We start from the raw sequence: 12,424 nt of genomic DNA, 5'->3' as shown, positions 1-12,424 counted from the left end.
GAAATCAAGAAGGCAGCTCTATATGTACTAGCATGGCACAATTTCCGAGATCATATGGTTAAGTGGAAAAAAAAAAAGCAATGTGTAAAACGGTGTGTATAGTAGGCTCAGTGTGTATGTATTTGCATAGAATCTCTTTGGGGAAAAAAATACAATATAAACCATTAACAGCAGTCCCTTTGTAGGAGGAAGTGGGGGACTGATAACAGGGGTGGGGGAGCTCAATTTTCACTATAGATTGTTTTTTCTCTTGAATTTTAGACTGCATATATATATTAACAATTTGAAATGTAGAAACAAGAATAAAACATTTTAAAAACTGCTTTGGATTGTAATGCAAAGGGAAAGTCAAAATTTATGAAGAAAAGACAAAGAAGGCCTGAGGGGAGGAGAGAGGAAGAGAGGGGTGGACAAGGGCAGCAGAGCTGCCTCTGGGGGCCAGGGGCTGGCTTCCCTTTACTGCCCTTCCCGCGACCTCCCCCGGATGGCTCCTCCCTTCTGTCCTGAGCCTGTGTTTCTTTTCTGATCTCATTTCTTCCACTCTCCTCAGATGCCCACATATTCTCCTCCCCACTTCCATTCATTCTCCCTCTAGTCGTCAATTTTCATTCTGATGTCTCTGGTTCCTTGTGTTCTGCCTGCCTCTAAGGATTCTCTGCAGCCCCCTCCGGGAGGAGGACCAGAGCCAGCCCTTCTGTTCTGGTGCCAGCATGTGGCCAGGCTTGCCAGGTATGCGCTGTGTGCACCCTGGATGTACAAATAGTGTGAAGAAGCCGCATTGCGGTTAACAGTCCCATCTGCCATCTGCCCTCTACTGGAACTCGAAGTATTCAGCAGAGAGTTGTCTGTGCTCTGCTGCTTCTCTAAGCACAGATACCACAATGATGAACACTGTGTCTGCCAGCATGCAGAATAAATGCATTTGGGATGGGGTCTAGAAAACCGAAGACACTCCATGAGTTTGGGGGAGGGCAATGGGACGGGCGGTCACCCAGTCGCTCAGATGTAGACCCAGGAACACCCAGCACTACCTGATGTCTGTGTTGAATACCTCAGCAGAAATAAATGGTGAGGAAAACCAAGCATAGAGGAGAAAAGGGAGTTGAAGAAAGGAAGTGGGTACCTTCAACTGTTCAAGTGATTATTGGATTTATTTACCTTTCCCTTTTTCCTCTTTTATTAAAACAAATCCCTTGCTATTTTTCTAACTCCTTTCAATGACACATTATTAACAGTGAAGCCAAAATTCTATTTAACAATTACTTAATAATTCAAATTCCATCAAATGTCCATCAAAACACTTTCATAAGCCACTGAGACACAGCATGCACATTTCTCCTACCCAAGCCCACACGGGGACTCCCTGGCTTTCTTTCAGTACTGATTTGAAGTGCTACAGTTCAAAAGGTGAGGAGGATTCCTGCACTGACCCAGCAAGTTTCCTAAACTTTATCCAGTTTGAAAACAGGCACATCATTTTTATTATATTTGGAAGTTACTAGAAAAGTTCGGAAGCAAACCAATAAACAGATTATTTCGTCTTAAAGGGATGCCTTGGTAGATTTCTGGCATACAGAAATCTTTCTCTATTTTTCTTGCAAAGACCCTCCAAAAGGAGGTGAACCTGCTAAACCCTGAGGCACCGCCTTAGACTCCCAGGTGGTACGGGAGTACTGACTCCAGGCCTCAGTCTGCTCATCACCTCACACTGCCATGCCCACCTCTGAGATCCTTCCAGCTCCAAAACTCTACAACATCAACTCTGAGATGAACAGTGAAACAAGAGGAAAGCAAAATTGAAGAAGAATGAAAAGAAGAGTTTGGAAAGCTTAAATCAAGCCTTGGGCTAAGTCAGAGACAGAAAATGAGCTTCCCTTCTCTTCCCCTCCCCTTTTTTTAGGGATTTTGCACAGATATGAATTCAGAGAGACTATTTCCCTTTTGCCTCCAGATCCCTTCTTCCACCTTCCGTATAATTACTTGCAATCATCTCAAACGTATAAATAGACACATTTAAAAATACCCCCACCTCATTAGGTGTTCCAAACTGGGTTTTGAGATGGTGTTCTAGAAACCCAAGATCTCCTGAGGATACAAGGCTTGTGATGAAATGAGGAATAAAAGGGGCAAATATAGCCTCGCACCGGGAAGCTGACCCCTGCAATGAACATGCAAGCATGGCGGCTGCAGGATAATGGCCCATGGGAGAGCCAAAAGGTGGGATTAAGAGACAGATGAGCTCCTGAAAACAGTATTTGGGGATGGGGGAAGGTATTGTCCAGAAGGAAACAAATTAAGAAAATGACTCAACAGTAAAGCATCAACCAAGGAACCTAAGATGAGGCCTGCCGTGGTAACACCAGTGATCGCCGATCTGATGTGGAGGTCTCCCTGTTGACTATATCCCAGCATTGTACAAAGGTGGATGGGACAGAATTACTACAACTGTCAACATTACAGAGTTTCGAAGACTTTTATTCTACATTTAGGAGATTTACAGGAAATCTCCAGGCAGTTAAGCTGAGGGGCTGAGCTTGTCTTTCAGCTGGCTCCAAGCCAGTCATTTGGGGGGAAGCTTTAATTCCTAGGATATGGAGTCACACAGTCAGGAAGCAGCCCTGACCCCAGTAAGGTCAGTGTCATGGCCAACTACCCTGGGCTCAATTTAGAGACATAACTATGGCAACGACTGTGCCCAATCGGTTATTAGAGGAGATTTATTGACGGATATGCTTGAATAGCAGAGCCATTAATTGCAATTACCAGACAAGACACTTTGTTCATCTCGGGGAACTGAATGCCAAAATGCCCTAACAACTTTAAAATCCCATTTGCTCTTGGGCTCTCGGCTGGCGTCCCTGCACCTGCTCCAGCTTCCCCAATCCTGAGGAGAGGAGAGGGAGCATAGCTCAACGTGGCACCAGCTGGAGAAAATGGCAAGCACTGGGTGCCCAGGCATGAGCTGGAGGAACCTCACATGGGCCCCACAAGGCCCTTCTCAAAGGCGAGGGAGGCATGAGCTGTCCACTCCTCCCACTGCCCCTCCTCGGGCTCCCACCAACAGAGTGATGAAATGCCTCCCACCTCGCTCTGCCACTCCACACCAGTCACTTTCCCCAAGAGTCTCTGGGTCCCCGCTTGGCCTTCCTGTGCTTGGTGTTCTCAACCAAGGCTCAATTCACTTTGTGGTCCCCTGAACCTGGAATAATCACTTCTGGTCTTCCTCAGGGCAGCCTTTCCTGAACACCCCATTTCTCTAAAACAGAGATTCCCCTGCCCCCACCTTCTGTCCCCACCTCTGAGTTACTTTCCTCCTAGTACTGACACTACACTGTGCATTGTCAGCTTGTTTATGTCTGCCTCCCTCAGTAGATTCTAGGTCCATGAGAGCAGATATTCGGTCTGTCCTTTCCACCACTGTCTCCCTAGCACCAAGTACAGCACCTGGCACACAGTCAGCACTCAAGAAGTTATTTGTTCAATGAATGAGTGACCTGGTACATTCTGTGGTTGTGCTCAGAGGGACCTTCTCCATCCAACTGCATCATAACTTCCCTGAAAGCAGGGATTCTCCCACGCTCAGAGCATCTTCTTCAGGGCCGTGCACAGCCTTAGGTGCTTTGAAACCGAAACAAGCGAATAAGAGAGGTTGTGAGCCACAGACCCCATCCTGGCATCAGAATAAGTAAAAGCTATATCCCACCACTTTTTAAGGAATAATAATGGCTAACACTGATATAATGCTTTCTACCACAGCACTATTTTAAATATTTTCCAGTGTATTCATTCATAAAATTCACATGATAATGTGTGAGGTGTGGAATGTGATATTCTGCAAGTTAGAGGTAACAAATTGGGGTTACATGGCTGGTCAGTAACAGTGGCAGAGCTAAGAAAGAACCCCAGGCAGTCCAGACCCTTAACCTCTATGCTATGTCATTTCTCCTGACTTTGAAAACTAGGATAAATATAAAAACAATTAGAAAAATACCCAAGAGAAGACTTTGGGCACTAATACTACGTTCCCTTGAGTTTACTTTTTATTCTTTTATTTTTTTTCTTTCAAAGTAGATTACAAATTACAAATCTCTGCTCCAAATTAAGATGTCATTTGATAATCTCTGCCTTCCAGATCAAACATCAAGACTATACTTAACCTGAGGCTAGTGAGGCAAACAATTTTTAGGAATGTATTTCCAAGAGAGAGTTGAATGTAGGTCTTCCCCAGAGCTGTGAGAACACAACCCTCTTCTTGGGCTCTCTGCCAAGAGCCTGGATTACAAGAATTTTCAGCTAACATACATGAACTTCTCCGTTGCTACAAAACTGGCCATACCAGGTGCCTGTTTATTCTACATCATTTTGGTGTTAACATGTAGGAGGACCTGTGAGTACCGAGACTACTCACATAACTGGCACTTCCTATACTCAACACTAAGGCCCACCAATGTGAATTATGTATTTATTTAAAACAAAATTTCCTCAGTAGGTCCTACAACCCACATGCATATAATCCATGTTGTCTACCATCCAGTTCTCTGTTTTACACCATTGAACAGAGCGATCTCACATCAGGCTGATGAACCTGAAGCACTACAAGAACCTCAGTTCTACTTGCTAAGGCAGGAAACTGAACAAATGCACTTAAAAAGAGAAGGAGAAAGGTCAATAGCAAGGGTTGAAATGAAAAGGACTTCCTAGCTCATTTCAAGAGAAACAGAAGGATGGGGGTGGCACACACCTGTAGTCCCAGCTACTCAAGAGGCTGAGGCAGGACGATCACTTGAACCCAGGAATTCAAGGTGACAGTGTGCTGTGATTGGGCCACTGAACTCCAGCCTAGGTGACAGAGTGAGACTCTGCTTCTAAAAAAAAAAGATAAACAGAAAATTAAATCATCAGAGTGCACTCTCCAGAGTGGTTCAGTTAGGCTACATTTCACTACCCTCAGCTAACTCTATACAAGTCTTGCAAATAGCTCCCAGAAAACCTCAGAGCTTGGTAACAGCCAGGGCAAACTCATATTCAACAATGGAGATGGGATCTATTTTGCATTGCTCTCACTAAAACATAAAAAAAGCTATAATGTAGCAATTATTCTTGTGCTGACATCAACAGTATTATGCATCAGAACAGCAGGTTACTGATTTTAATCAGCACAAAAATCACAGAATTTTCATGCTGAAAGGAACCTTTCATGTTTACCATCTGAATATTTGAGTATTTTTCCATTATGTTCATAGATATTTTCATGTATAGTTTATCTTCTTTTAACATGTGTGTTTGGTGTCCTCTAAATAAGCTGTATGTTTTTCACGGGCTAAATCCATGTGTATTGCCTTTCAGTTTACCCTCATTCCCATGCAAACCCCAGTGGGACACGGACACACACACACACAAGAGTATACCCAGAATGTGCTCAATCAACACCATTAGTTGACTGACTTACTGACAACAGACTAAAGGCTGCCTCCTGAGTCTGATGGTCAAAGCCATAAAATCAAGACATTGATCTAATCTCCATTTAAAGAATCTGATAAAACTACAGGGCAGAGATGAGGTGAACCACCAAAGACTTGCTCCACTGGGTTCTCAAAGAATGGGAAAAACCAAAGGAGCTAGAAGCTGAGGCCCCAAGCCCTCTCCATGCAGCGAAAGTGACTTTGTCACCCATGGGAAGAGTGGACTAGGATAAAACAGGAGAGCTGAGAAGGATGCCACACCGCTGGTTAAAAGGTTGGGGGGAAATCTGTACATTAAGCAAACTGAGATGTGTTGCAATTTTATTAATAGAAGGAAAGTAATTTTCTTAGATGACAGCAGAAGCCACTTCCAGCTTTTTCTTTTCTTTGATCTATCAGTGCTGCCCTGGCCACCAACCAAGTTCACATAGTCCACGCATTTTGGATTGCATCAACATGTTAGCACTCCTATTTTTCAAAATGTGGAGGATATATATCTAAGATTAAACCTATAGAAATCAACCCCTAGATGTCATTGTTGCTGCTGAAATATCAAATCTCAAGTCTTTGAATTTTTAAATCTGAAGAGATAGCAGTGTTAATCTGAATAAGCCACTTAAATAATGCAAATTCAATTCACTTTCAATTTTTCAAAGCCAAGTCCAAAGTCTTCTGGACTTCTTAACCAAAATGTAACTAAATCTTAGGGTGTTAGTACGCATTCAGTTGCCAACAAAATCCACATTTAGGAAAAATAGGCTGAAAACCCACGTAGTCATATGTGACATTACTAACGTGCTCACATCAAATTCCACGACATAAGCTGATTATAGAGTAGCTGGTTGATTCTGCCCCTCTCCTCCTTTCCCGAGTGCCGTCTGACTTCCGTGCTGGCCTCTGTCGTTGGTGTCTGGAGCCCAGCGCCATCTGCGCCCTGGGAACAGCAGCTTCCCACCCAGGCCACACAGAGAGCAGAGGTGCTCATTGGCCCCCAGCTTCACACCCTATTTCCAATTAGCCATTGAATGCGACATAGTCTTTGTTCACAGCGTCCCTCAACTCCATCCCTTCCTTCCATTTCATGTCATTCTTGTCTGCATCTTTGCAATAATAATACTTATTGTTTATCAGTCACTTTCCATGAGAGGCACATCAGTGCCCCATATACGTTACATCCTTTGAACTTTTCAACAGCCCTTATGAAATAGGTATCACTATCCCCATTTTACAGATGAAGAAACCAAGGCACAGAGAGGTCAAGTAACTTGCCCTACGTTAGACAGCTAGTAAGTGCTTATAGGTTTTGAAGCACACGGTGAAACCCAGTCCACAGACTCCAGACCCTTAGGGCCTCTCTGAGGCCAACTCCCAGGTCCCTAACTGATGGCCACCTTTATTCTCCCTCCCAAGCCCCCAGCCTCCAATCTGAAGCCCCATCTGCCCAAAACACTGCTTTTGAGTAGCACCTCCAATAAACTAGGAGCATGTCTGCTAAATAAAATCACTTTTTCATTCAATCATTGAGTATTTACTGACTATAGCTACATTCTAGGCCCTGTTCTAGGCTAGGGGAAATATCAATTAACAAAACTGACCAGCTCTCTGGGCTCTTGGAGCTCATTCCCCACCAGAGTAGACAGATAGTGAAGCAGCTATCACAGGTGTAATCAGTGGTGATAGAGCTAAGTCCACAAAGGTGTGTGAAGTAGCACAAGTAAAGCCCCTAACACAGGCCTCCCTCAGGAAGGCCCTCAACACATGCTTGCCACCTCTCTCTGCATGGCCCAGCCCCAGCCCCAGCGTGACTTTCTGGCCATAGATCTTCCTGCTCCCCATTCCAAGCCCTCCATGCCAGGCAGAGAAGTCTCCACTATCCAGACAGATGCCCTGTGTCCACTTTCATTCACATCTCCATTCATGTTGGTGCATTTTCTTCCACATCCAAGGCAACCCGTTCTTAAACTTAGTTCGCTCAAGCTTTTCCCTCCCATTATTTGGCCACAGGGATCTCCCTGCATGTGGCCCAGAGCTGTGAGTTAAAGCCCTGCTCATCCCTGATTCTGGATGTGCCACTTCCAGCTCACAAGAATTTCAGCTGGGCCCTCCTGCCTTGTAGCTTTGTGGAGCTTATGCTGAGACTAAAAAGGGCATGAAAATTGCTGTGTGTACTTTCTCTGGGTACTGTATGCACTTTCCCTTGCTTTTCTTACTCATGTCCTCTTCTTGGTGAAACAAACATCCCAAAAGGTCAAATATTATACCATGTTCCCTATGTTCAGTCTTCTGCAGTATATGAGGAGCTCAAGCTGGGAACCTTAGACAGTAGACTACTTACTATCTATGGTTATCCATTTACTGGTGTCTTAAAGAAGCAAGAAGTAGAACTCCCAGCCAGCTGAGGATGATGCCAGCGGCTCCTCCTAGTCTATCACCTCAAGAGGAGCTGTCAAAATAACAAATGACATATTTTTAAGTAGCAGGATTACCCCTTAGCTGGGCTCTCTTGGTTTGATTAGCAGTTACTTTTCCTTTTAGTGTCTTTCTTCATCTTCTTCTCCTTCTTCTTTTCATTTTCTTCCTCTGCCTCACTCATCAATAAAGGCCACTGCTTTAGGGAAACTGCTTCTCTGGGAAGAATTTAGCAGTATCGTATTACAATCACATTGTCTTGTTCAGAATCAGGTGGTATTACCTGTCAACAGGGTTTTGGGCATAGCAAATGCTACCCCTCAACTCAGCTGAGCTACCACCTGGCTTCTGGGCAGATAAAGTGGCAAAAGGAAAGAGCCCTTAGGAGGCCTCAAAATCTCATTTTCATTCCGCTTGCAGAGAAGAGACTGACTTTATTGACAAAGACGACTGAAAATTGCTTGAGCGTTCCAATAACCAGTCTGCGTTGAAGCAGAGAGACAGTCTGGCGGAGGCGAGCTCCCTGCTCCACCGCGTAGCTCCGCCGAGCCACGCTCTGCTGCAGCACAAGTCTGTGGCATATGCAGACTAGACTGAAAGGAGCCTCCTGTCGGCCTCCAAAGCAGCCCCCCTCCACCTCCACTCCCAGCCTGCTGGTGCGTTTCCTGGATCCCAACCATAAATCTGCATGAATTCAGGGAATCTCTGCCAGAAACCGAACTCTTAGACTGATTCAGGGGCCTGGGGTCAGGCCTGGGTTAGCTGGGCAAGGCCAGTGTCCCACTTCCCACTGGAGTGCTCCGTGGCATGACTGCACATTCCAGGTAGGCCACTAGATGTCACCACCAATGATTCTTGTCCGTATACCCAAGTCCTGTTTGGGTATACAGACAGAACTCCAGACAGAATTCCATCACAACCTTGACTGCAGGGCTGCTACATTTGCTATGACTGTCTGAGCTCCTCAGTGGGCCTCTTCTAAACCAGTTAGCATCTCACGCCCAAAACAGCTGAGCTGCAAGTTCAGCAAGACCTCTGTTAGCCAAGCAAAGCTCAACTCTCACAATCACATCCTCTGCTGTTTCTCTTCTTCCTAGTCACAGTTGGTTGTTGGGTATCCTTCTGGTTCAGTTGGGCCCTCAAAAAGAAATAAATTAATATGTAGCCTCACAGTACCCAGGATTTTAGATGTCGATGTGCTGCTGAAATAATGTAGGTCTGTGGCTTTTAGCAGAGAATGAATGACAGATGGAGAACTTATAATGATTCTTGAGACCTGAACTATAATTATGAAGTATTTCTAGGTATCTATTCAGAATGCAAAATGTAAGGAACCTGGAGCTAATGCTAATTTATTACTGACAGCTGTATATATAATAATATGTCTTTTAATCTTGCATTCCTTCTGACTTACATCAAGCAATCTTTTCATTCATTAATAAAATCAAGCCTTGCTATTATTCTTAATGATGAAGTCCCATTTTGAACCCAGAGGACTCCTATAATTAAACTCTGTGCTTCCATATACCAGACATCTGAAGCTCAAAAAAAAAAAAAAAAGATAAATTGAACTTGTTTTACAAGCTAGGTTAAAACATTGGAAAGATGGAGCCCAACTGCTCACAGTCCCACAGGAACTAAATAGCAAAATCAGGAATAATTTTTGAGTTTATCTTCTCAGCTCACGTCATCACACCCTTTTCCCTTTTGGCCCTCCGGCCTCCTCTCATCCTTCCACAATCTTTCCTTTTTTGAGGCAGTATATTTTCTAAAGGTCATGATAAAAATTATAGCTAAAAGAAATACAGGTCACATGTCTTGTCCAATTTTCTGTGCTGTGCCAAAGACTTACATGATTAATCCCTTCAAAAGAAATCTAATCCAATCTTATTACACCAAAGACAAGGTGTCCTTCATAAGTATCAAGGCTAGAAACAAGTAAGGTCTTCCTCAAGTTTCAAGTGGTTTGGTGTCTCATTCGGTTTATAACCAGTCATCACCTTGGAAACTTACTGCACTGTCCTTTGTGTCCCCAAAATTCAAGCAGTGCTCTGGTTTGATTTATAAAGCACTGTGTATTATCAGGCCTGGCCACTTTAGAGATACAGACCCATGATACTTGTAGAAAAAAGCAAAACCTTTAACCTCATCGACTAATTAATGACCCCAAAGTAGAATAATGAGGTGTGTGGAGATAGGGATTCAGTTACCGGGTCATCTCTCCTCTGGAAACAGAATCAGATTCTACTGAATAGGCGCTAGATAACTGAGTAAGCAAGTTTCCTATCTATAACTCTAAATCTTACTATGATCGGTTAATTAAATCATGAGAAATAACATTCAATGGAAGGTACAGAGAAGAGTCTAGGTGAAATGTCCACAATTTCAATGGAACTACATCTCAATGTCTTTACATTCCTGACTCAAAAATATTTTTTGTAAATTTTCTGGAGAGCTCTTTTATACGAAAGAGAAACACTGAGGTTTTGTGTCACAGGCTTTCTGAAGTTGTCTAGGTTTTTCTCTTGGATTCTGCATCTTATACCTTCTCAGTCTTCAGTAATGAAGTTCCTAATTCTTTTGTTAACATTCCTTTCTGCCTGTAACGATTTCTTCCTATTGGCTCTGGCTCTTCCAGTTACTTTAGCATAGGAAGGAGCATCAGCAATGACTATGTCATGTTCCAGTAACAAACAGTTCCAAAAACCTCAGTGATGGGCTCACCCTACGTACCAACCGTGGGTCAGCTGGGGGCTCAGCTCATCACTGTCCCTCTAAGATGTTGGCCGACAGGGTGGCCACCACTTGAAACACTGCCAGTCATCAAGCCAGAGGGAAAAGAGTACTCTGGCAATTAAAAGCTCAAATATGGAGAGGATGCCCTCACGTCCACACACCATTTGTTAGCCAACCTCAGTAACACCCCCAAGCCACAGGAGAAATGGGAAGTTCTAGCTAACCTTGTGTCGGAAGACGGGCAGTGGAAAAAGCTGGTGAATACCAATGGTGACTACCACAGGAACTTCAGACAAAGATACACTTTTTTTCATTTGCTTTAGAAGTCTCTTATTTTCCCTAGATTACATTTTCTCTATTTTGTTCTTGCACTGTCCCTAGATCAAATAATTCTCTGATTTCTTTTCTGTCTACTTTCAGATTCATGGATATTACAGTTAAGCCATTTCTAAAGAGAAGCCTCTCTTCAGACAATTCTAAATCAGGATTGTTTGGGCCAGTAGCCCAAGGAAAGGAAAGGAAAGGAAGGGAAAGATTTTCTAACACTAGCTGTTTGTTCTTTCACCCTTTTGTATTTCTGGTTTTCCTTGATGTTTTTCCTTTTGCTTTTCCATGCTAGTCTACTACAGAATCTCTTACTTTTTAAAAAAAAAAAAGTACTCAACATTTTGACTTCTTCTTAGCTATTTTTTATCCAATTGGCAAAGGATCCTGTGGAATAGCAGAACTCTAACTTTGGGGGTTCCCCAACCCCCAAATTCAGATGAATTTGTACCCTGCAATACAATAAACGGAGTTACCAGCCTGTCAGAACTGTGGCTCTAAATTTTGCTGGCTTTTCCTCCCAGGACAATGACAGCCCAGCCTGCCCTAAAGGCCTCTAACTGTATCTGTGATTCCCACGGGGTATCTCACCAAACAAGCCCAGTCCATTGCTATGACCAGAGTCTTCAGTTTTACCCCCTTCCTCCTGTCCATGGCCCACCCACTGAGTCACGACCCACGCTGTGTGTTCTAAATATGGCAAACCAGGATTCTTGGTGAAGTTGGGCAGAACGCTTCAAGCCACCAAGTCCGGCCCTACAGACCCCGAACACCTCTCACACAAACACATTTCCGGAGCCATCTCTGCCCCTCAGTAGGCACAGCTAAAGTAAAGCCATGAACCCAGCTAGGGCCTCTACATTTTAGCCAGGAACACCTCAAAAAGTACAGCCCGACCAAAAAGAAAGAAGCTGGAAAACGTGGCTTAAAAGACCTCAGTGCGGCTGGTGAAAGCCAGTGGTGCGGGGGGCGTGGGGGGACGAAGCCGCCCACAGATTCAGGAGGCGTGAACACACTCTGACCTCTAGACCTAGACGACCGCTGACAGGACAGCGCAGAGGTCATTAGAGTCAGGCCACACGGGCCCGAACCCCACCTGGGAGCCGGCACTGTGGCGAACCCGCCCGGAACCTTCTTCGCGCCCGCCCGGCCTCGGCTGACGGGGATGCCCATGGGCGGGGCCTGGGCCTCGCCCCGCCCCCGCTGCCCGCCATTCGAGTCACCTGACCGACCCACGGCTCACGTGATCCGTCCCCAGCGCCGCCATTTTGGAGCTCCGGGTGAGGAGGGGGAAAGCGGGGGAAAAGAGGGAAAACAGCCGGGAGGGAGTGGGGCGAGGACGAGGGCGAGGGCACGGCCGAGTCCTAGCCGGCCAAAGGAGGCTCGCGGAAGCAGCAGCCGCCGCCCGACCGCAGGTACTGCGTCCCGGGGCCGCCCCTCAGTCCGCTGTTAGCGTTGCCGCCGACCATGTGCATCCTCCCCTCAGGCCTCTG

The 12,424-nt window shown here is 45.0% G+C and overlaps 1 protein-coding gene across 3 annotated transcripts in view; it reads left to right on the top strand.

The window, feature by feature from the left end:
• The first annotated feature begins 12,174 nt into the window (after positions 1-12,174).
• ZNF507 (zinc finger protein 507) overlaps positions 12,175-12,424 on the top strand; it is a 30,643-nt gene continuing 30,393 nt past the window's right edge. The window contains exon 1 of one of the 3 annotated variants that reach the window (XM_045531918.1): positions 12,175-12,211. The gene's annotated coding sequence lies outside the window, so the exon portion shown is untranslated. Of the gene's footprint in view, positions 12,212-12,329; positions 12,347-12,424 lie in introns of those variants that run through there. The other 2 variants (XM_045531919.1, XM_045531920.1) reach the window with 2 other exon arrangements.

This window comes from Lemur catta, chromosome 19 (genome assembly GCF_020740605.2).
Source record: "Lemur catta isolate mLemCat1 chromosome 19, mLemCat1.pri, whole genome shotgun sequence".
In the NCBI taxonomy this organism is placed as follows: domain Eukaryota; kingdom Metazoa; phylum Chordata; class Mammalia; order Primates; family Lemuridae; genus Lemur; species Lemur catta.
This window is presented reverse-complemented; position numbering and strand designations above follow the sequence as displayed.